This window comes from Podarcis gaigeae (assembly GCF_964106915.1).
Source record: "Podarcis gaigeae genome assembly, chromosome: 11".
In the NCBI taxonomy this organism is placed as follows: Eukaryota; Metazoa; Chordata; class Lepidosauria; order Squamata; family Lacertidae; genus Podarcis; species Podarcis gaigeae.
In genome coordinates, this window is record NC_139687.1 from 11,781,870 (window position 1) to 11,806,960 (window position 25,091).

At 44.3% G+C, this 25,091-nt stretch overlaps 1 protein-coding gene across 7 annotated transcripts in view; it reads right to left on the reverse strand.

Moving 5' to 3' along the window:
* LOC310826732 (semaphorin-4D-like) overlaps positions 1 to 25,091 on the reverse strand; it is a 121,582-nt gene that overhangs the window by 88,325 nt on the left and 8,166 nt on the right. For 3 of the 7 annotated variants that reach the window (XM_083701965.1, XM_083701961.1, XM_083701962.1), the window contains exon 2: positions 10,862 to 10,939. The exons of 1 other annotated variant lie outside the window; for it this stretch is intronic. The gene's annotated coding sequence lies outside the window, so the exon portion shown is untranslated. The remainder of the gene's footprint in view (positions 1 to 10,861; positions 10,940 to 25,091) is intronic. 3 more of the 7 variants (XM_083701966.1, XM_083701963.1, XM_083701964.1) reach the window with 1 other exon arrangement.

Below are 25,091 nucleotides of genomic sequence, written 5' to 3' on the forward strand. Positions count from 1 at the left end.
TCAAAGTGCTGGTTTTGATGTTTAAAGCCCTTCACAGCCTAGGACCAGGACAACTGAAGAACCACTTTTCTCCATACAGTCGTACCTTGGAAGTCGAACGGAATTCGTTCCGGAAGTCCGTTCGACTTCCAAACTGTTCGGAAACCAAAGCACAGCTTCTGATTGGCTGCAGGAACGGACGTTCGGATTCCAAAGGAACCTTCGAAAACACAAACACTTCCGGGTTTCGATCATTCGGAAGCCAATTTAGGAATGACTGTATATACTTCCCTTCCATTAATATATTCTCTTCCTGCAGCTTTTCCTGCTGTCCAAGGTAAAGTTAGTGGCTACCCTGAGAAGTGAGGGGCTTCTCAGTGGTAGCCCCCCAGTGAGGTTAACCTAGCACCTGCTTTATTGCCCTCAGCACCAGGCAAATACATTATTTTAGATGCAATGTTAATACTGCTATTTATGCTGTTTTTATTTAGCGCATTACAACTTTGTTTCTCCCCATTCACATTTCTGCTGTTTTGATCCTTCTGTAAACTACCCTAGACATACACTATCACAAATAAGATTTTTAAGGGGAATTCAACACCATGCAATGTGATCATTAGCACATGGAACAACATCCCCATATTCCTCCTCCTGTTCCATGGATTTCCCCAGCCCCTCAAGCCAAATTCAGGGTGGGGTGTGCAGGGGCTGGTTGCACAAGCAGAAACTGACAGGACTCACTAGCTGAATCCCAGCCTTTCTTATGACTTTTCCTCCATTTGTCTCATTTTGATCCCAAACTTTCAGCCAAAGAGCTCAAGGAAAAATATAAAGTTCCCATTCAGATAAGTGTTGCAACGAGGGGCAGTAACTAAAGAACTCAAAGGCAGGTTTACATTTTTAGAATGAAATTAGTAATAGGACACCTATGTGTTTTCCCTTATATCTGCACAAGTAAAATTACTAGAGAGACACACTACCACTTTTCATGTGAGTTGAAAACTCAACGAGGTGGCACACGGATTATCCCTGCTCCAAAGGCCACTCAATGAACTTCAAGGTCTAGATGGTGTCTGAACCCAGGTTTCCCTGGCAGAAGCCTGACAGTCTTGGTGTGAAATCAGCCAGAGACTATTTGCAGCATATAGTTTGTACTTGTTTTGCAAAAAAACAAACAAACCCACAACTGGAGGGAGAAGGCAGAGACATTATTTTACTCTCTATAAAAACCTCTTAGTGGCAAAGCAATAGCTGAATGCTTTAGAAGCAAATCAGTTTGGCTCACACCATATATTCTTTCTCTTTCAGTGCCAATGTTCTAACAGGAAGGCTGAAAGTCTAACAGGAAAAGCATGCAAGCAATAGGAAGAAAAATGTTTGTATGTTTCACACCAATTTACATCCTGCTTTTCCACAAAAACAGCACTCATGGCAGAGTTTCTCCCGATAAATGGCCTAACTCAGAGTGCATTCCCGTCCTATTTGCATTAATGGCATTTAAAAGCAACTTCCTTTTAAGTGAGCTATGCTGTTCAGACCCTCTTTATTTCCAAGGAAAGCAGGCAACAAAAGCCCCACACATTTATTGCCCCAACAACAGGTCTTCTCATATTTTAATTCCAAGAACTCCTCAAGAACTGTTATGTACTGAGTTGAATAGGATCTAAAATGCAGCAGTCTGATTGGTCCTAGAACAATGCAGCAGTATGATTGGTCTGCAGGAGCCACCCAATCCAGCTCCAGATGGAAGTGAATCCACAACCTGATTGGCCTACAGGAGAATTCCGGAATTAGCCAATCATGTGCAGCCCATTCTGTAAATAATGTATATAATGCAGATACTTTGGGGAACATTCATTCTTCCTCACCACTATGAGCTGAATAAAGAGCATGAAATCCACTCTCGACTCTGAGTATATTTCACTGGCGACGAGGATGGGATTCGAACCCACGCATCGACTCTGAGTATATTTCAAGAACCACTCATGCAAGCTTCCTCAAAACAGCCCCCCAAGAAAAGGTGGGGAACTGTATTTCTCTCTAAGGTCTCCTACTTCAAGGATAACCTGTCATCATGGTAGTGCATGGGCCAGAATCACAAACAAGTTTTTTCCACCCTCTCCTTGCCCTGCTCTTGCCCAAGGCTGCCCCTTTTTGCCCTTGCAGAAATCTTCCCTCCGCCTCCTACAGGCCTTCTGTTTCAGCTTTCCTTGAAGCCACTTCCCTTCCTCAGTTTCTCCCAGACACATGAGATTCGGCTGAGGGCCACGTGCAACTCTTGGTCCACAGGTTGCCCAAACTCTGCTCTGAATGCAAGCTTCTCAAGTTTCCTAGGCCTAAGAGAAAAGCCTTGATTGCCAGTCAAAAGTACTTGCAGAGAGACATCAGCAGGAGAAGTGATGAAGGCATCACAGAGCCACACCAGTCTTGTTGTTGTTGTTTAGTCATTTAGTCGTGTCCGACTCTTCGTGACCCCATGGACACACCAGGGACTTCTGTCTTCCACTGCCTCCCACAGTTTGGTCAAACTCATGCTGGTAGCTTCGAGAACACTATCCAACCATCTTGTCCTCTGTCGTCCCCTTCTCCTTGTGCCCTCCATCTTTCCCAACATCAGGGTCTTTTCCAGGGAGTCTTCCCTTCTCATGAGGTGGCCAAAATATTGGAGCCTCAGCTTCACGATCTGTCCTTCCAGTGAGCACTCAGGGCTGATTTCCTTAAGAATGGATAGGTTTGTTCTTCTTGCAGTCCATGGGACTCTCAAGAGTCTCCTCCAGCACCATAATTCAAAAGCATAAATTCTTTGGCAATCAGCCTTCTTTATGGCCCAGCTCTCACTTCCATACATCACTACTGGGAAACACCAGTCTTAGGCAACATTAAATACGGTACAATGATCCATGTGCCCTGCACAAATTCATTGCACTGATGCTAGATTTCAGGACACAGTGCAAGGAGCTATGACCTCAACCTGGAAGACAGACTGTGGCACCAGATACTGTACATAACACCTGTGAAGACTTCCAGTGGTGCACTCCATTGCCAGGTGTGTCCTGCTGGAAACAGAAAAGGGCTTTCCCCTTGGCCTGCCTTTATATCCACTTAGTTGCCAAGTGCTTTTGTGACATCACAAGAAACCCACAGCCAATGGAAACAGCTGGGGAGGCATCATCTTCATTGCTTTGAGCCTCACAATGGTGGGTGGACCTATCAGTGATTGTGTGCTTGTTTATTCAGGAAGTGGGTGGTGCTGTGGTCTAAAGCACTGCGCCTCTTGGGCTTGCCGATCAGAAAGTCAGTGGTTCGAATCCCCGCAATGGAATGAGCTCCTGCCAACCTAGCAGTTCGAAAGCACACCATGGCAATTAGATAAATAGGTACCACTGCGGCAGGAAGGTAAATGGCATTTTTGTGCACTTTGACTTCCATCACAGTGTCCCGTTGCACCAAAAGCGGTTTAGTCATGCTGACCACATGACCCAGAAAGCTGTCTGTGGACAAACACCGACTCCCTCGGCCTGAACGCGAGATGAGCGCTGCAACCCCAGTACCCTTTGACTGGACTTAATCGTCCAGGGGTTGTTTACCTTTTTTACCTAGGACCAGCAGGGCACAGCTGACTCCCCATGGTATGCGTAAACTTATTGGGGTGGTTGTCTCCTCAATTTTGTGTTATGCCCGTCCCTTCCATGGCAGCCATTTTTTGACTGGTGTCTCCAGAACTCTTATCGAAATTCATAATGTGCCCATTCATCCAAAAAGGAAGGCAACCCCTGATGTTTGGCCTCAGCCAATGCCTACTAGAATCAAGTTATTAAAACCGATGTTTAACATCCTGATTCCCAGCATGGAATGGAACTACAAGTCAATGGTGGTGGGGGTTTTTTTTGGGGGGGGGGGGGGTCACAGCTACGATACTGGAAAGCAGAACCAGTAAGATCAAATGGGATTTTGCATCCAACTAAACCCATTGGGTTGAGTTCCTTGTTCCTGGCTTGGAAAAATATCTCGGGAGGCCAGTATTAATTTAAACAGTACTGATTTTAACAAAATTCTCTTGGCTTTCTAAGGAGAAGCTAAAGAAAATGCAATCCAGATCTTAGCTGCTTCCTCGCCTGCTCTGATGGAAGCTAGTGTGATCGGACGACAACGTGAGCAGTATTTTACAAGCCATTTTCATAATCAAAGCCAGCATGTACTATTGGATCTCGCTCTGGCATGCTGTGCTTTACAAGCCCATCTGGTCCTATTTAAACCAAATGATAGAATAATCCCCCCCAAGTTTGGGGATTCTTTCAAAGGGGAATCATTACTTTCACAACGCTTCTTGGGAGCATTATTTGATATAGACTGAAGCAACACAGGCGTCGTGGGAAGAACAATGGCTACTCTGTCTACATAATAAAATGCCCAGTGCGCAAGCTGTCTGGCCCATTTAGACTGCTGAAAATATTATTATTTTTCCCCCTGGGTGGAAGAATTAAAGTTACATTTTTCTCCCTCACTTACAGGACGCTTAGAAAATCCAACAAGCGAAAAATATTTAAGGGCCACCACGGCTAGTAACTGTCACAGTTTATTGCTGTTTCTACCATCATGGTCATATCAACCACAGAAAATATATATATACACTAATCCAATATCAAAGAACAGAATCAACCCAAGTACATCTTTACATTAAAATGTACCTCAGCCTTTGGGCAGCCAGTGCAAATCTTGCAGCTCGCAACTGATAGTTAGCAGAAACTTCAACGGGTATCTATTAACAGAAAGGGGTTTTGCCGCTGTCCCAGGGTTTTCTTTCTTACTTGTTGCAGGTTGAGTACCTTACTATGTGTATATGTTTAGGGGTTTTTTTACCTCCTGGCTGATAGGATACATAGCTTCTGTTCAATTCCCCCCCCCCCCCATATTTGTATATTTTTGTTGTTTTCACGAACTATATAAGCCAAAAATAAGTCAGAGAGACTTAAGGGGCTGTCCCTTTGCTCACGCTGGAATCCCCTATGACTCACTCAGCCAGCTCACAGGTGAGGACAGCTTGTCCCATTTTTAGCATAAGGTGGGGGGTTAAAAATTGCAGCTCACTTTCAGAGCTGGATCTGAGCCTAGGACACTTATCTCATCATCTAACTGTACAGCAGACTCATTGTATGAATTTGGGTGTTTGCTTCTAACATGGAATTAATCTCCATATTGGGGGGAAATATCCACACTATTCTCTGTGCAGGTGAACTTTACACAGAAGTCTCTATATTGCTGTTGATGAATGTGTCAGGAAGCCACCAGCACCCTAGCTTCCCTACAAAGCCACATGTAGCAAGTGAAACATTCTTCTAAAATGATGTACATCATGGGTAGGCAAACTAAGGCCCAGGGGACGGATCCGGCCCAACTGCCTTCTCAATCCGGCCCGCTGACAGTCCGGGAATCAGCATGTTTTTACATGAGTAGAATGTGTCCTTTTATTTAAAATGCATCTCTGGGTTATTTGTGGGGCATAGGAATTCGTTCTTCTTTTTTCGAAATATAGTCCGGCCCCCCACAAGGTCTGAGGGACAGTGGACCGGCCCCCTGCTGAAAAAGTTTGCTGGTCCCTGATGTACATGGCTCAACATTTTCCGGAAGAGATTAATCCTGTCTTTGCACCCCAATTGTTGAAGACAAAAGTATTGCAGTGGGAAAGGTAACAAGGTGTTATGTTCGTTTTCTCTAACAAGGTGCTGCCATATCTATAAATCATCACCCTAGAACAAATGCTATAACTCAAATTCTAAGGACTTTCAAAGGGATTATAAAATGTCTGCGACTCCAAAGGATTTGGTCACATGCTGAAGCGTGCAGTTTTCAACTATATTCATGGCTTTCAGGCAGAAAGATGGAACAGCTGCATGACGCATTCATCACGAGAGACAGGGATTCATTTAAAATTGCTTCGGGGGCAGGATGTTGGGGTGAAAATCAACTTTTCTCCATTCACAAAAGCTATGAGCTATCAAGCAGACTGCATGCCCACAGGCATTACAAACCCTCAAGATAGCAGCCTCTTAAATCAAAACAATTCATCCCTTTGGACAGGTAATATTGTGTGACTAAGCAATACAATAAAGGACAGAGACATTTGCTTTCACCGTGAAGCAGACAGGAAAATGACTTATTTCCTGTTAGTCCCCCTTACTCATATCTCCCTTGTATTGCTACTCTTGCAAGGCACCTGAGCAAAAAACAAAACACAAATTCTGAACTAAGGGGTGTACCATGCTCACCTTCTGCACAGATGGTTCATAATTCACAAATGCATCGCTTCCATGTTTTGCCCTATTTTGCCCCTCCACCCAAGATTCTTTTCGTAGCTCCGGTTAGAGTATGTGCATATTAAACAAGGGGACGCGGGTGGCGCTGTGCTCTAAACCACTGAGCCTCTTGAGTTTGCTGATCAGAAGGTTGGCGGTTCGAATCCCCGTGAGGGAGTGAGCTCCCATTGCTCTGTCCCAGCTCCTGCCAACCTAGCAGTTCAAAAGCACACCAGGGCAAGCAGATAAATAGATACCTCCGCGGCAGAAAGGTAAATGGCATTTCTGTGCACTCTGGTTTCCGTCACAGTGTTCCGTTGCACCAGAAGCGGTTTAGTCCTGCTGGCCACATGACCCGGAAAGCTGTCTGTGGCCAAACGCCGGCTCCCTCAGCCTGAAAAGCAAGATGAGCGATGCAACCCCATAGTCGCCTTTGACTGGACTTAACCATCCAGGGGTCCTTCATCTTCTTCTTATTATTATCATCATCATCAAACAAGTTAATACGTAGAGGCAGAAGTAGGATCACAACCACTGGACCACAACCTTTCCACATTTTCAGCAGGAGGCATAAGATGAATTACAGTCATACCTCGGGTTACAGACGCTTCAGGTTGTGTTTTTTGGGGTTACGGATGCACTGAAACCAGGAAGTACTGGAACAGGTTACTTCCATGTTTCGGCGGTCGCGCATGCGCAGAAGCGATAAATCACGCTTTGCGCATGCACAGAAGCGCCGAATCGCAACCTGTGCGTATGCAGATGCAGCGCTGCAGGTTGCGGACTCTGCGGGTTGTGAACATGCCTCCCGCATGGATCACGTTCGCAACCCGAGCATCCACTGTATAGGAGTGTGTGCTCTTAGTACACCTGAGAATGCAGATTCCAAACCATGCTGAAGAACCTCTGCACACATAGCTGTATGTCCCCAGAGCCCTCTCACACCTTCTACTGAACAAGTGGTTGTCAGGACCAGCAGGCAAGAACTCACTCCCCTGCCCGCAAGCTTTCAACACATGTGCAAAGTGAACAGGGCTTGCATTGCTTACTGCCTAATGATCGCACGAATATTAGTGAGCCACAGTTGAGACCGAATACCTTGACCTAATCAAATACAGTCCGTCGAAGAGCTAAGTATTCCAGTTTTTAACTGGCATACAGTTGAATCTAGATTCTTCACAAGGGCTGGGGAGTGCATGTGTCACAAATGGCGGCTCTTATTCTTTTTTGTCATTTGCACTAATAGCAAATGTCACATACCCAAAGAAGAGTCCAAATGTCTTAACTGAATTATAGTCGGGTTGGATTGATTTAAGGGGACGCGGGTGGCGCTGTGGGTAAAAGCCTCAGCACCTAGGGCTTGCCGATCGAAAGGTCGGCGGTTCGAATCCCCGCGGCGGGGTGCGCTCCCGTTGCTCGGTCCCAGCGCCTGCCAACCTAGCAGTTCGAAAGCACCCTCGGGTGCAAGTAGATAAATAGGGACCGCTTTCTAGCGGGAAGGTAAACGGCGTTTCCGTGTGCAGCTCTGGCGCGCCAGAGCAGCGATGTCACGCTGGCCACGTGACCCGGAAGTGTCTTCGGACAGCGCTGGCCCCTGGCCTCTTGAGTGCGATGGGCGCACAACCCCAGAGTCTGGCAAGACTGGCCCGTACGGGCAGGGGTACCTTTACCTTTACCTTTTACTGGATTGATTTAAAATCAAGTTGAGGGCTGCTAGGGCTTCCTAAGGAAATCTGCAAGAGTAGGGGAAGTCGCACACATACAAATGCCATCGATCAAGACAGAATTTAAGTTAATGAAGCTTTCTTCATCTCCGAATAAAGGTCTGCCTAAAGGTCTGCCTGCCATGCAGCTGTTAAAACATACAGAGCTTTATTTTTTTTAAAGGACACCAAACTTAGATCATAGTAAGTCACAGTGTTTCAAGAAACAAAATTATGCAGAACGGTGGATTTTATTTCTGAAAACGGTTTTCGTTAGAATACTCTATTTGCCTCATCCCCAAAGGATGATGTTTTTGTAAGTAGTTCTACCTGTGCGGTTAGTATCGTCGCTGTGCAGGCCTAGCCCCACTGTTAGAGATACATTTCAACAAGCCACATATAAACGAAGGTGTACTAAAATTAACACGCTTAAAAATAGAAAGGCTCACACTGGTTACTCAGTGTGCGTCTGCAAGCTCTGCATGAGCTGCCACATAAACCAGTAGAAACACTTCCCACAGACCCACATGATAGAAGACCTGCTACTCAAAGCTTGCTACACAGGCTGGGGACGGAGGGGACGAATTGACAGTCATTAACAACAATAATTGCCTAATATAGGGATAGAACCTAAAAAGCTTTCACATGTTCCTATAAACCTTTCTCTATTAAAAAAAACAACAACCCATTTATGTCCTGCTACATGGAAAAAAGTGATTTATGATTAAGATTTTATTTATTATGATTTTCACATCTTTTTTCAGTTTTGGATTAGAGCAGAGGTCAGCAAACTTTTTCAGCCATGGGCTGTCCCTCAGATCATGTGGGGGGCCAGATTATATATATATATTTGGGGGGGGGGGGGATGAACGAATTCCTATGTCCCATAAATAAACCAGAGCTGCATTTTAAATAAAAACACACATTCTACTCATGTAAAAGCACCAGGCAGGCGCCACAAATAACCCAGAGCTGAATTTTCAAAAAAAGGACACATTCTACTCATATAAAAACATGCTGATTCCTTTCTGCCAGTGTAGCAATGGCATATCTATGGTAAGGTAAGGGACCCCTGGATGGTTATGTCCAGTCAAAGGCGACTGTGGGGTTGCGGCGCTCATTTTGCTTTTCAGGGCAAGGGAGCTGGTGTTTGTCCACAGACCGCTTTCCGGGTCATGTGGCCAGCATGACTAAACCGCTTCTGGCACAACGGAACACCATGATGGAAACCACAGCGCAAAGAAACACCATTTACCTTCCCGCCACAGCGGTACCTATTTATCTACCTACACTGGCGCACTTGCAAACTGCTAGGTTTGCAGGAGCTGGGACAGAGAAAACGGGAGATCACCCCGTCATGGCGATTTGAACCGCCACCCTTCTGATCAGTGGTTTAGACCACAGCGCCACCCGTGTCCCTACGCTTATCTATGGACCCAGCATAATGCAAGTACAGGATTGCTCAGTTCAAACCCTCCCTCTAGTCACAGTTTGTGGCTCCTCAGCATAGACTAGTTTACACTGACACAGATTCTTCAACGCTTTACTGAATAAAAAGGAAGATAAGATCACTGACGAATGAAGGATAAAAACACTAGGAAGGAAACACCTTCTTTTTAAAGAGGTATGCAGACCAAGTAACAAACACATCTTAACCTGTTTCTGAATAATCTTTGTAACTGAAAATGCAATCCATCTAAACCCAGCTGTTTTGCAAGACTTTTGTTTTTTTTGGCCGTATCCATTTAGTAGGCACGTTTTTCATGCTTGAGCAGACCGTGAAAACCTATGCATGTTTACTTATAAGTAAGCCCCACTGTGTTCAATGAGGCTCCTCCCAGGTAAGTGTGTATGGGATTACAAGTTTGTTAAAACTAATGCTTTTTGGTTTTGTTTACTGTAGTTCAAGAGTGCAAAGAACGTCACAGCAGGACTCTTAAATGTGCTGGAATGCACTGAACCTTGTATCCTTGATTTGCATATGGCTGCCTGCTTCCAAAGCCTCATTCGGTTCTTCAGAAAAAAGGAACAGATTCTTGCAATCGCTCTGCTCAAGCAGAATTACGCAAATAACCAATGCCTTCAGTTTCTCGTACAGTAAGAAACTGCAGGGTCTCACACTATTGTTTACACAGTCTGAAGCAAAAAAACGCCTTCCGTGGTTCTAGGCAACGGCGAGAGATTTGCTGTCAAGTGGAAAGTCCTTTGAGAGAAGAATGACAGCATTCTAAAGCCAGCCGCATTTTTAAATCCCATGCAGCCTAAACTGGATTTGAGATCAATATTACTTTCTTTAAAACAAAACAAAGCCAACACTGGGAAGGGAAGGGGAAAACACACAGTGAATCCGTAAGGGCAACAGCACTTTGCTTCCGCTTTTCATATTATTACGCAAGATCTGGCAAACCATCAATAATTTTAAAAGTAAATACAATAAGTGTATGCTCACTGGGTCTTGCCAATCCAAAGTATATTTTAAACTGGTGGCAGGCCTCGTGGAGTTCAAAGGGCATTTCTTACAAGTGACCGTATCTAGGATCACAGGCCGATAGCATAATCCTATGCTCTCTCTTTTTCTAACTCGGAAGTACCGTATTTTTTGCTCTATAAGACTCACTTTTTCCCTCCTAAAAAGTAAGGGGAAATGTGTGTGCGTCTTATGGCGCGAATGCAGGCTGTACAGCTATCCCAGAAGCCAGAACAGCAAGAGGGATTGCTGCTTTCACTGCACAGCGATCCCTCTTGCTGTTCTGGCTTCTGAGATTCAGAATTTTTTTTTTTCTTGTTTTCCTCCTCCAAAAACTAGGTGCCTCTTGTGGTCTGGTGCGTCTTATAGAGCGAAAAATACGGTAAGTCTCATTGAGTTCAGCGCAGAAGTAGGTGTACCTAAGATTGCAGGAAGTAACCATAAAACTACTCACCGTGAAGATCAGAGAGTGGTTTATTATGGAACTCGCTGTATTCCTGTAGGGAAGGGAATAAAGAGTTTAATTGGTCTTCATTCTGTCAGTTTCTCGTCGTCCCCCCTCCCAGGAACTGTATCACAATTACACTCTTTCTGGCTGAAAATGACTCCTTGGGACTCCCACTGGAAGTAGTCAATGTCAGTCCCTAATCACTGGCAGGGAAGGTGAGTGATGGGAAGCACTTTCACCTTTTCCCTTGGGGAAGGATCCTGGCTCCGTGACATGGAACTACCGTGTCTAGAATTCAAATGAATCCTTAACATTGTATTCACCTCCAGGAAGGGAAATCAACAATGCAACAAGCAATGAAAGAAAAACCTACCGAGCATTCGTAAGACTGCTCACCATTTTAAGCTAGTTATCAAGGATTGCCAGAAATCCATGCTAATATATGCAAGTTCATACTCGATTACAGAGCGAGAAAGAATTGTGATGCAACAAAATGTGATGAGCCCCACATGGTAAATATATTGCAATGTATGCAGGATTTGTATAAGAGTCTAAACCATGGATGACATGTAAACAATATTAAAATACAGGAAAATGTTTAATGTACACAGAATTTAATATATATACAGAACAAAAATTAGTTTCTAAGTACTTGGAAAGCAGCACAGAAAATGCATTTCAAATTGTTAAGTCCCAGTACCAATTTTTAGGTGTGACCTATATGCAGAACTGAATATTTCCAATGAGTAGGAGCCGGGTTGGATTTCTGGGCAATCAGTTAATTAGAGCAAGTTATATTCTAAACAGCAAATACCCTTCAATTAATACGGTATTTGTGAACTGATGTCCAGTTAGGGCAAACTACTGCAAACTGAATGCACTTTAAGAAGAAGAGAAATGATGGGGGAACTCCAGCAGGAATTGATAACATCAGTATCAGTGTTACGTAACAGCATCAGTGTTCCGGCTACAATGAGTCTAATTTCTCCCAAAATCTTCCTCTGCTGATTTTTATTTCGGATACAGTGGTACAGTACCTTGTTTTGCGACCAGGATCCGTTCCGGAGCCCCGGCCGCTAGCCGAAAAGGACACAGGGCAAAGTGCCATGCCTGAGTGCGCATGTGGAGCGGTTTGCGCTTCCATGCATGTACAAAGCACAATTTAGCACTTCTGGGCATGTGCAAGCGGCAAACCCAGAAGTAACCCGTTCCAGTACTTTGCCGCGGACGTTCGCTAGAATGGATGCTAGACGAGGCAGACGTTTGCGGAGGTATTACTGTATATCTGTCCAATTACTTGTGAAGCTGATCTGATGTGCCGAAAATAATTTACTTAATTCTTAGAAATACTTAAGAGCACCCATGAATATTAGAGTGGAACTGCTTATTAAAATACATGAAAATTATTTTTTCCACAACTAAAAGACGAGGAAATTGAAAAACAACCCGATTTTACTCAATAATTCCAGGTTTATGAATTGCAAAGAACCACCATGATCAGAAAAAAACAGGGATTGAGTAGAAAAAGATGCCTTGCTCCTCCAGCACAACAGCATTGTTCTTAAGCTGTCCCATGAGAAACCATATCTAAACATTTCCTCCTATTATCCTGTTAGAGGAGGAAAAATAAATGCAAAATCTGGATGATGCAGACACTTGTTTCACTGGCAAACATCCATTGATAGTAAAATGTGCAGAACAAGGAAACACCTCATAAAAAACGATCAATGACCACAAATGAGAACTGGAAGACACAAACTAAGATGATCAAATATACTTCCAGTATGGCATGGCTGGGCTTGAGACGAGACATATGACTGGGCCAAATCTGTGCAAGCAACTAGAAACAATTTCTCCTAAATTTGACAACAGACTAGAAAGGGCTGTCATTGTACAGTGGTACCTTGGTTCTCAAAATTAATCTGTTCCAGAAGTCCATTCCAAAACCAAAGCATTCCAAAACCAAGGCACACACCGTGGAAAGTAATGCAAAATGGATTAATCCATTCCAGGCAACCCCTAAAACAGCAATTTAACATGAATTTTACTATCTAATGAGACCACTGATCCATAAAATGAAGGCAATAATCAATGTGCTGTACTATAAAATAAATAAGACAGTATCATAGATGATAAAAATTAAAATTATTTTTTCTCTTACTTGCACTGATGATAGTCATTGTTTGGATGGGGGGCTTTTATCCATTTCTGCAGGCGCAGGATAGCTGAACTGGGTTCCACACAGTCACAAAAACAAATTAACTGAAAAAGCCTCAAAACAAAAACGCAAAATAAATAGCAAAAACCAAAGCGCCAAATACAGTGGTACCTTGCTTCTCAAACTTAATCCGTTCCAGAAGTCTGTTTGACTTCCAAAATGTTCAAAAACCAAGGCACGACTTCTGATTGGTGCAGGTGCCCCCGAAACAATAGTCGACAGTCACATCGGACGTTTGGCTTCTGAAAAACGTTCGAAAACCAGAACACTTAATTCCGGGTTTTCGATGTTTGGGAACCAAGGCGTTTGAGAACCAAGGTACCACTGTACTATAAAAATGAGTCTGCTTTCATCTTGAAATAAATTGAGTACACAGTGGTCTTATGCAGCCCTAAGCAGAGCTGCTGGGGACTAAACACATGGCCTTCTGCTTGCTTTCACGGCGCCAGAAATCACATTTCTTTGTTCTGCATTTCTTAATTTCTCTATTACTTTTAATTGTCGTTAACTGATAATTCTTTTCAAAGTCTTCCTTGCAATATTTCACAAAGTCCTCCTTACAGAACTTTTTGCAGTCCTACTAGCGTAACCTGTTTATTACAATTGCTTTTCAAATAGTTCAAATATTTACTTCAGTCCTCTAAGAATTTCTGATCCCGCAGGTTTCGAATCCTTCCTGTTAATTTACCTAATTCTGCATAGTCCATTAATTTCATTTGCCATTCTTCTTTCGTTGGCAATTCTTCTTGCTTCCATTTTTGTGCCAATAGTATTCTTGCTGCCGTTGTTGCATATAAAAACTTATTTTCCTGTCTGTTAATATCCTCGCCTACAATGCCAAGTGAAAATGCTTCTGGTTTCTTAGTAAATATCTATTTCAACATTTTTTCATCTCATTATATATCATTTCCCAGAAGTTTTTTCACTTTCAGGAGGCACCTTTCTTTGGGGAGGGCAAGGCAGCTCAGAGAACCAGAGGCTTTGGCGGCAGCTGCACTGGAGAACTCACAAGGAGAGGGGAGAGGACTAGATGTTGAAGGAACACTGCCCAAAGGAGGGTGTTCGAAAAGGGGTGAGGGGTTGCCAGTTCTGCAGGCAAGGGTTGACATAACCGGGCTCCTGAGCACCTGCACCCGCGCACTCATAGGCAGCCATATCTGCCAAGCGCATTAAAGCAAAAGCGCAATAAAACAACAACAATAATGATAAGGGACGTGGGTGGCGCTGTGGGTTAAACCACAGAGCCTAAGACTTGCCGATCAGAAGGTCGGTGGTTCGAATCCCCTTGACGGGGTGAGCTCCCCTTGCTTGGTCCCTGCTTCTGCCCACCTAGCAGTTCAAAAGCATGCAGGGCAAGTAGATAAATAGGTACCACTCTGGCGGGAAGGTAAATGGCGTTTCCATGCGCTGCTGTGGTTCGCCAGAAGCGGCTTCGTCATGCTGGCCACATGACCTGGAAGCTGTATGCCGGCTCCCTCGGCCAATAAAGCGAGATGAGCGCCACAACCCCAGAGTCAGTCATGACTGGACCTAATGATCAGGGGTCCCTTTACCTTTACCTAATAATAATAATTTATTATTTATAACCCGCCCATCTGGCTGGGTTTCCCCAGACACTCTGGGCGGCTTCCAACAAAACACTAAAATACAATGCCCTATTAAAAATTAAAAGCTTCCCTAAACAGGGCTGCCTTCAGGTGTCTTCTAAAAGTTTGGTAGCTATTTTTCTCTTTGACATCTGGTGGGAGGGCATTCCACATGGCAGGTGCCACTACCGAGAAGGCCCTCTGCCTGATTCCCTGTAACCTCACTTCTCGCAGTGAGGGAACTGCCAGAAGGCCCTCGGTGCTGGACCTCAGTGTCCGGGCAGAACGATGGAGGTGGAGACGCTCCTTCATGTTTACTACTGAAAGGACAAACAAGGAATACTACTGAGAAGGAGATGCTCCTTCAGGCACACTTGCCATTAGATTCTCTCTCTTCCACGCTATAGCTAACTGTTTACACTCATCCTCTCCTCTAGCTCTCTGGAGCTACTACACCCATCACCCGAAATAGGATTTCGAACGCTCAAATTTCAGGCTTTCAGTTTAGTTGTTTTGTCTGGCTGCCAGGGGGCTAAGCGGAGCATTAAGGTCAAAGTCCAGCAGCTCTATAACGAAGATTTAAGTAGAATTAATGACATTTGATATGTACATACTGTGGGTTCGCTCCTGGAAACATGAAAATGAGTAATTTAATTTCAAGGAGGACTGCTGTTAGATACATTAAGGAAAGCAAATGTACACATCTCTTTCTTCCTCTCCCCATCCTATATTTAATGTATGCACTGAATTCCCTGTTACATTTTCACGGCATGTTCCATGACTGGAACAAGGACAGTAGAGCACAGGATCAAAGCACTTAAGATACATAGTACAAGGGTGGGGTCACATTCTGAGTCTGAGGGCCACTTTCTCTCTGGGCAATCTTCCAAGGGCCACATGGGCTGGGAGAGAAACAGTGGATGGAGCAACAAATGTAAACTTCACCTCTGTAGAGTAGTTTCTACCGGGGTGGATAAAAATCAATGATTTTAAAAATAAATCAATCAAAAAATCAGATTTTTAAAATTTAAATCGGATATTTAAAATAAAATACTTTGGGGGGGAAACATCTTTCTAAAGATTGTTTTCTATTTAAGTTACTTTATAGTTCAAAGACAGCATCTTAAAACCTAGACAGCGTCTTAAAAAGCAGACACATCACCTTGCCAAAAAAGGTCTGTATAGTTAAAGCCATGGTTTTCCCAGCAGTGATGTATGGAAGTGAGAGCTGGACCATAAAGAAGGCTGATCGCCGAAGAATTGATGCTTTTGAATTATGGTGCTGGAGGAGACTCTTGAGAGCCCCATGGACTGAAAGAAGATCAAACCTCTCCATTCTGAAGGAAATCAGCCCTGAGTGCTCACTGGAAGGACAGATCGTGAAGCTGAGGCTCCAATACTTTGGCCACCTCATGAGAAGAGAAGACTCCCTGGAAAAGACCCTGATGTTGGGAAAGATGGAGGGCACAAGGAGAAGGGGACGAAAGAAGACGGGATGGTTGGACAGTGTTCTCAAAGCTACCAGCATGAGTTTGACCAAACTGTGGGAGGCAGTGGAATACAGGAGTGCCTGGTGTGCTCTGGTCCAGGGGGTCACGAAGAGTCGGACACAACTAAACAACTAAACAACAACAAAGAGGGGTTTCACAGTAATTCGTGGTATAAAATGGATAAGGAAGCGTCCACGGTCAGTGAGAAAGGACAGGTGAAAGGACCACCAGGGAGGAAGGGCATAATCTATTGTTCTCTTCAAAGTACAGCCCTCCCTTGGTTTTTGAACAGCTTAGTTCTTGAACGTTTTGGCTCCCAAACACCGCAAAGTTGGAAGTCACTGTTTCGATTTGCGAACTATTTTTGGAAGCCGAACGCCCAATGGGGCTTCCGACTGGAGCTTCCTGCAGCCAATCAGAAACTGAGCTTTGGTTTCTGACCGTTTTGGAAGTTGAACGGACTTGCGGAGTGGATTCCATTCGACTTCCAACGTATGTTTGTATTAAAAAGGCCAGACAAATGCTCCAGATGAGTATCTGACAACCTAGTCCCACTATTGATCCACAGCAGCAGTTAAAAAAACAGGCACCCAGCATTAAGAAGCAACAATGCAGAGTTCAAGACTTTACCAAATGTAGGAAGAATAATTTATGACTCTAGCAAGCCAAAAATGGTTCTGGCACCACCGAGACTTTGAAGGATTCATGCTATGTTGATAAGAATATGAAGAGAGGTCATTTGCATGTTCAGACCCAGAAACCTCCCCTCTAAATAAATTCACACTTGACTCAATTTTTTGGTCTGGTTTTTGGCAGAATTTAGGCCACAACTTTATTGATTACAGAAAGTGACTGGTTGCATAGGCTCTGGTTCGACTAACTCCCTACTATGCAGGTAGTGCTAACCCAGGACACCAGCATAGGTCAGCCAAGGGTGAACACCTGGATAAGCGGAAAGCCGGGAACGGGCTATCTCTGCCACCCAGAAGTCCCCCTGGACTCAGGCACGGGCACAAACCCCTCACAGGGTTGACCAAACCATTGAGCCCCTGGATTCCTTTAACAGAATTCACATAGGGATGGCGAGAGCGTTCTCCCATCCCTATCACCTGAACCAGAGCCTATCCGCAACCTTACAAGTTGTGATGATTTGCTACACGGCAGGCAAAACCCAAACGGCAACAGCCAATCAGCCAAGTGGGGAAAATTCCTGCTGTGCCCCTGTCCCAACGACACACGACGGCATAGCAAGGTCAAGTGCAACAAGCCCTAAAGGTAGGGAGAGGTGGGTGGGTGTTGCGAATGCACACGCCGAAAGAGGAAGCTCTGGGTCACGTGCATGGGCATAAATGGGTCCCTCAAACTATTTGGACTGCGTCCCATTGGCCAGATTGTACCCAGCTTTGAGGGACATACCAATTGGGTGTTGTGTATGACCAATCGTACCCACCCACAACACTGGGTGCCAGTTGTCCAGGTCTCACCGCAATACATGCCCTCTTTAAGGGAGGACCCGATTTGCACACCTGGAGGGAACTGAATGGGCATCTTAAAGCAACGTGTCTCAACAGCTTCGTGACTCATGGCAGCAAAGTCTTGGACCGGCAAGGCTCCTCAAGAGATTAAGAGCTGCTCTTTAGGTTACATGGTGCAGCAGAGAGCAAATGGTGCTGAAATCTCTGTGCAAAAATACGACAGAAGAGGAAAAAGTAGTCTTGAAGGCCTGAGCATCCCTAACTTTGACCCTATGTTTGTTTTGATATACACACCTGTGAACCAGCTCCTAAGTCCCAAACAAAATACTTTGCATTTCTTTGCGGATTGCTCCGGGCTGCCTCGAGCTTATGTTTTTAAAAATAATAAATAAATACAAACCAAATTGCTTTGTGCAAAACAACGTGCCCATGGCAATAACTTGTTTCATAGTTTTCTGAAAAGCATTTTTTGGAAATACAGTGGTACCTCGGGTTAAGTACTTAATTTGTTCCAGAGGTCCGTTCTTAACCTGAAACTGTTCTTAACCTGAAGCACCACTTTAGCTAATGGGGCCTCCTGCTGCCACCGCGCCGCTGGAGCACGATTTCTGTTCTCATCCTGAAGCAAAGTTCTTAACCGGAGGTACTATTTCTGGGTTAGCAGAGTCTGTAACCTGAAGCATCCGTAACCTGAAGTGTATGTAACCCGAGGTACCACTGTAAATAAAACAATTAAAATAACTGGGGTTCTATTGCACGGGAGGCAGCGAAGGAACTGGACAGAGGCCCTTTGCCAGAGGGATCTGAAGCTCATAAAGAGAGCAATTAAACAACAGAAGGCAGAACTCACTGCCTTTTGAAGGTTGTTTGCACCCCACACCCACTTCCTGTAGAAAGTTTGATAGCGGAGGAAGTGTTAGAAAAAGTCTCAGAGGAGCGGCTTAAAACGTCTATTTACTGAAGTGTTAAGAAAGAAACTTGGTTTTTTTAAGGAAAAAAAAAGCAAGGGAATGTGTTCGGCAAACCAATCTTTTCCTTGGTAAACCACACACAAGAAAAAAAGTAAGGTAGAGGTTAGAGGTGCCAACTAAAAAAAACCCCAGACAATACAGCTGTGCTCTTTTGTCTTTAATAGGTTATCTAAACTATAGCATGATTTGCATGATTCTAATCTGTATGATTCATTATATGCAAGTCTATCAGATTGAGGCCATCAGGATGCTTGTAGCTATAAGACGTGTGTGTGTGTGTTTCTGTAGTTATAAATTTGAAATTACAACCTGCCTTTCAGCCTTAAGACAAAACGCAAGTCAGGTTACAACAACTGTCTATTCACTTTGGCCTATTTGAGGCACTGATAAGATTTTAACTATGAAATAAATTATTATTATTATTATTATTATTTATATCCCACCCACTCTGGGCAGCTCCCAACAAAAGATTTAAAATACATTAAAGCATCAGTCATTAAAAACTTCTCTACACAGGGCTGCTTTCAGATTTCTTCTAAAAGTCAGGTAGTTAGTTATTTCTTTGACATCTGGTAGGAGGGCGTTCCACAGGGTGGGCACCACTACTGAGAAGGCCCTCTGCCTGCTTCCCTGTAACTTCACTTCTCACAGTGAGGGAACTGACAGAAGGTCCTCGGCGCTGGACCTCAGTGTTTGGGCTGAACGATGGGAGTGGAGATGCTCCTTCATGTTTACTACTGAAAAGACAAACAGGGAATGGAGGCAGTGAGAGATTTTACTTTCTTACGCTCCATGATCACTGCAGATGGTGACAGGAGTCACGAAATTAAAAAAACGCCTGCTTCTTGGGAGAAAAGCAAAGACAAACCTAGACAGCATCTTAAAAAGCATAGACATCACCTTGCCAACAAAGGTCCATATAGTTAAAGCTATGGTTTTCCCAGTAGTGATGTATGGAAGTGAGAGCTGGACCATAAAGAAGGCTGATCGCCGAAGAATTGATGCTTTTGAATTATGGTGCTGGAGGACACTCTTGAGAGTCCCATGGACTGCAAGAAGATCAAACCTATCCATTCTGGAGGAAATCAGCCCTGAGTGCTATCTGGAAGGACAGATCGTGAAGCTGAGGCTCCAATACTTTGGCCACCTCATGAGAAGAGAAGACTCCCTGGAAAAGACCCTGATGTTGGGAAAGATGGAGGGCACAAGGAGAAGGGGACGACAGAGGACAAGATGGTTGGACAGTGTTCTTGAAGCTACAAACATGAGTCTGACCAAACTGCAGGAGGCAGTGGAAGACAGGAGTGCCTGGCATGCTCTGGTCCATGGGGTCACGAAGAGTCAGACACGACTAAACAACAACAACAACTCTTACAGTGTCTCTGCAGTAAGGATGGGGAACCTGTTCCCGCTTGCTGCTGGTGCTGCTAGACTACAGCTCTCATCATCATCCCCAACTATTAACCATGCCAACTGAGCTGATGGCAGTTGTAGTCTAACAACATCACGGCTGCAGGTTTCCTATCCCTGACCTGTGGGAAATCTAGGAGCTGTAAGTAGCATACTATAGGTAGGTAGTTTATGCTACCTACAGCCAAGCAGTGTTAGAAACTTGGATATATACGCTAGGGGCCAAATGGCTCCTTAAACTAGGGTTGCAGTCGTCAAAATGGAATGTCTAGTTGCCATTTTGAGGCCAGACGGCTTGAAAGTCGTTTATTTCCAACACAACTTTTGGCTTCCTGAAATTTGTTCTGATTGTGCAGATGAATTAATGTGGGTAGAATTCTACTGTGTATGTTGTTAGTGTGTGAAAACGGGCAAAGATCCAAGGATCTCCAGCTCCAGATGGTGGCAACGTTATGGCGCCCGGGCATCTTCATTTGGCTGCAAGTGGCCAACAGCTGGGTGCAAAATGTGCCCGACAAGTTTCGAACGCTGCAGTCAAGCATCTTACATATGCCAATCTATACCTGGCGCAAGTTTGATATTTGTCAACTATTGTATTGGGAGTATGTTAGCTGTAGGCAAAGGCCAATTTTTCAATACAGCAAAACAAAGCAACAAGTATGGATAGAAAATCCTAGCAGGGCACAATATTCCTGACATCAGCTACTCTTTGTGTGTGTTTAAAAAGAAAGGAGGGCAGGAGCGGGAATGAATTCAATTCTGAAATTTTTTAGGTACTGATTGCTACCCATACTGCTCAACACAATATGGCCACAGCAACAACAAAAATGGGAAATACATAACATGTTCGGTTTTCCAACAGCATGCGTCATTTTACTATGCTGCCTATTTTGTGCCAGAGAATGTCACAGTATGGAGATGTCTATACACTGGTATAGATCATGGGTAGGCAAACTAAGGTCCAGGGACCAGATCCGGCCCAATTGCCGTCTAAATCCAGTCCGCGGAAGGTCCAGGAATCAGCGTGTTTTTACACGAGTAGAATGTGTCCTTTTATTTAAAATGCATCTCTGGGTTATTTGTGGGGCCTGCCTGGTGTTTTTACATGAGTAGAATATGTGCTTTTATTTAAAATGCATCTCTGGCTTATTTGTGGGGCATAGGAATTCGTTCATTTTCTCACCCCAAAATATAGTCCGGCCCCCCCACAAGGTCAGAGAGACAGTGGACCGGCCCCCTGCTGAAAAGGTCTGCTGACCCCTGGTATAGATGCATCTATACCTGGTACAGATGGCAGCCAGAAAAAGCCTTCCTGGGCCACACATTTATTAGAGCCGCCAGCATGTCACCTGCAAGCTTAATAAGTGATAATGCTTAATAAGTGATAATGGGCAATTTTTTATGCAAAAAGAGACGAAGAAAAAACAAATTGCGACAAGACATTACAACACTAAAGGCTACTAACATTAAATGGTCAATATTTCCCTAACCCAGAGCTTTCCAAACATTTCATGTCGGTGACACACTTTTTAGACATGCGTCATTTCACGACACAGTAATTCAGTTTTACTAGCAAACCGGAGGTTAAACTAACGCACAGGGAGCATTTGTGTGACACACCCACACACTGCAGCTGATACACGAACGTGTCGCGACACACAATTTGGAAAGCTCTGCCCTAACCCAAAGAGCGTTTGCAAAATACTTTGAACAGGAGTAGTGTGGGATTTTCGTATGTGATTCCTCTAAGGTCATAAATCAGTTTTACTTAGACAAGAAGTTAGTTACGGAAAAACCTGAAAATCTAGGAACAGCTGTCGAAATTATGCATTTCTAACCAATACAGGAACAAATAAGCAAAGATGAGGGCAATTTCTATGGCTCAGTTAGTCCAGATAGCAGAACAATATTTAGCCATCTATAGGTGAAGGCAGGCAGATATTCTGATGTTTGTTGAAAGGGTTTCAAAACACATGCTGCCTAAGAACAAATCAAATGCCTCTGACTTCAGGAAACTTATTCTAACACGCTTTTAAAAGTGTATGCCTACTTAAGGATTAACAGCAACCAGTAGTCTCTAATAATAATAGACTCCATCTTTCCAAGAATGTACACAGAAGAAACCATAACATCCCCTGGCACTTGTAGCCCTGGTAGGATGTGGCAGAACTGTGCCTTGCCAACAGAACCTGCTCAAAATAGCTATGATGCCAACCCTAGGAGAAACTAGATCAACATATGCACAATTCATGGTATGCATACGCTTAAAGCTACTTTAAAATACTTCAGTTCTTTAAAATTAAACATGCTAGCCTATATGCTAACAACTATCTCTTTCCGTTTTCAAAACAAAAACGCAATTCTGTACTTAGATATTTATCTGTTTGCAAGGGTGCTGCCAATGGCTCTAAGGTCAGCAGGCCCAGAAGTTTGGACTCACTTCCATGTATCTCATTTCCTTTCCTTCTGCAAGGCAGGAACACTTGAGAAAGCCTTTAACACACAAGTTGTTGTTTCGGCACTTTAGCCACTACAAACGTTAGGGACTTTCCACATGGAAAGAACTTCCATATGGCTGGCGTGGGCGGTATAAAATCTGAGTGCCCCATTATCACTGTGTGAAAGAACCGCCACCCGCACCCATCTATTGGGATACTCCAGAATTTCCTGCATTGAAAATGTTGTGCTGGGTAGGCAAACTAAGGCCTGGGTGGGGGCCGGATCCGGCCCAATCGCCTTCTAAATCCAGTCCGCGGACGGTCCGGGAATCAGCATGTTTTTACATGAGTAGAATGTCTTCTTTTATTTAAAATGCATCTCTGGGTTATTTGTGAGGCATAGGAATTCACTCATACTTTTTCTTCAAAATATAGTCCGGCCCCCTACAAGGTCTGAGGGACAGTGGACCGGCCCCCTGCTGAAAAAGTTTGCTGACCCCTGGACTAGATGACCCACAGGGTCCCTTCCAACTCTGTAATTCTATATGTATTTTAGGTTGCAGAAACATCTCTAAAAGGATTTTGTGAGCTTGTTTTTTTAAAAAAAAATACTTGCAAAACTTCAGTCTACCTATTTGCCTCTACAGAATCAGAATAATCTTTATTTGCATCAGCCACTAGCCATAGCAATAAAATAAAATACAATGCACTGAAGACAGAGGTAAAAGCTTAACTATACAAAATACACTCTGGAGGTTTATGTCAATAATCAAATAATAGATCTTATTCTAATTGCCCCTGCTAATTTTTCTATTTTTTATTTATTTTTTATTTTTGCTGTCACCTGGTTATCTTGATCTGCTAGAAGAAAGGACACGGTACAAATGGTTGAGGCAGTGTTAGAAACTGAGATATGAAAACTATGAGCTAGGTGTAGGCAACCCAAGGCCCCTGGGCCACAAGCGGCCCACGGGGGTCGTTTAACTGGCCCCTCAGCCGCCCCCAAACCGTACCACCCGCTTGGTGAGTCCCCGCACGCTGCGCTGAACCGGCACAATGTGGCACGGGGACTCACTTCCATGGCGCCAGAAATCACGTCTGCACAGACGCCAGAAATCGCAGGCATGAGCATGTGTGATTCGGCCCACAGAGGGATTTCCCTGGAGTGAACTTGCCCAGGCAAGGTAAACCTTGATGGCCCCTGTTATGAGCTAAATGGCACCTTAAACCTAGGAATACAAAGTTGAAATTGAATGAACTGTAGCTGAAATATTACAGTGGACCCTCCAGATACGAACTTAATTCGTTCCAGGGGTCTGTATGGACCCTGAAAAGTCCGCATCTAGCGGCACCGCTTCTGCGCACGCATGCGGCACAATAGAGCGCTTCTGCACATGCGGTAAAACCCAGAGGTATACACCTCCGGGTTTGCAGCGTTCACAACCCAAAAGTTACATTACCCAAAGGTAATGTAACCCGGGGGTCCACTGTATCCTCATTTTTCACATGGTCTAGCCCACCCCGCTCCCCAATAATCTGAAATCATAGGTGCCGTACTGCGTCCAGAGCTCAGAAACTGGTGGCGCTAATAAAAATGCCTGTCGCAAAACACACGTAGAACAATGGAAGTTTTGAACGCTGGGTCCGGCAGAAGAAAGCATGTGACGGCTGTGCTAGATCTATAATGAAGTTAAGAGCAATGCAGACCAAGTGTATTAGACTTCACATAACTGTGGATCAGGCTGCAAAGGCTTAAATAATTCAGGTTTGTAAAGGAGTTGCATAAACATGTGGGATACTATTGAGCTCCAACAGTTCCCTTTACACCACCACAAATGGGTATTTTGGGTTATGAAATGTTCTTTTCTCACCCTCTAGACTCTTTTCTCATGCAAAGCAGGATAAATAGGTTCTGGGCTAAACATGAGGCGTTATGAATTTCAGAAGTATTTGGTTTAGCCACTTTGACAACAATCACCTATGTTCATAGTTTTTCTGCTCTCCCAGCCATTCCGATAGAAGGAGAATTGATCCTAAAAGCTGTATGGCTAAAAAGAGCGTTTTTTCTAAGAACTAGGGAGGACAGCCACCCAAACACCTCATGGCAATTCACATCTCATCACGGTTGAGGATTATCCAATTCTTGGAACATGGAGTTGTGGAGGACTCGCCAGTGGCAGCGTTCAAAATTAGCCAGGTGCCCTGAACATTTTGCACCTGGCTTTCGACTACAGTGGTACCTCAGGTTAAGTACTGAATTCGTTCTGGAGGTCTGTTCTTAACCTGAAACTGCTCTTAACCTGAAGCACCACTTTAGCTAATGAGCACGATTTCTGTTCTCATCCTGAAGCAAAGTTCTTAACCCGAGGTACTATTTCTAGGTTAGCGGAGTCTGCAACCTGAAGCGTATGTAACCTGAAGCATATGTAACCTGAGGTACCACTGTACTTGTGACCAAGTATGGTGCCTGACATCTCCACCATCTGGAGCAGTGTTCGAAACTCCCATTGTTCTAGGCCAGGGGTCGGCAAAGTTTTTGTGGCTTGGGCTAGTTCATGGTCCCGCAGATGCCTTGGTGGGCTGGAGTGTGTGTGTGCACGCGCATGCATGCGC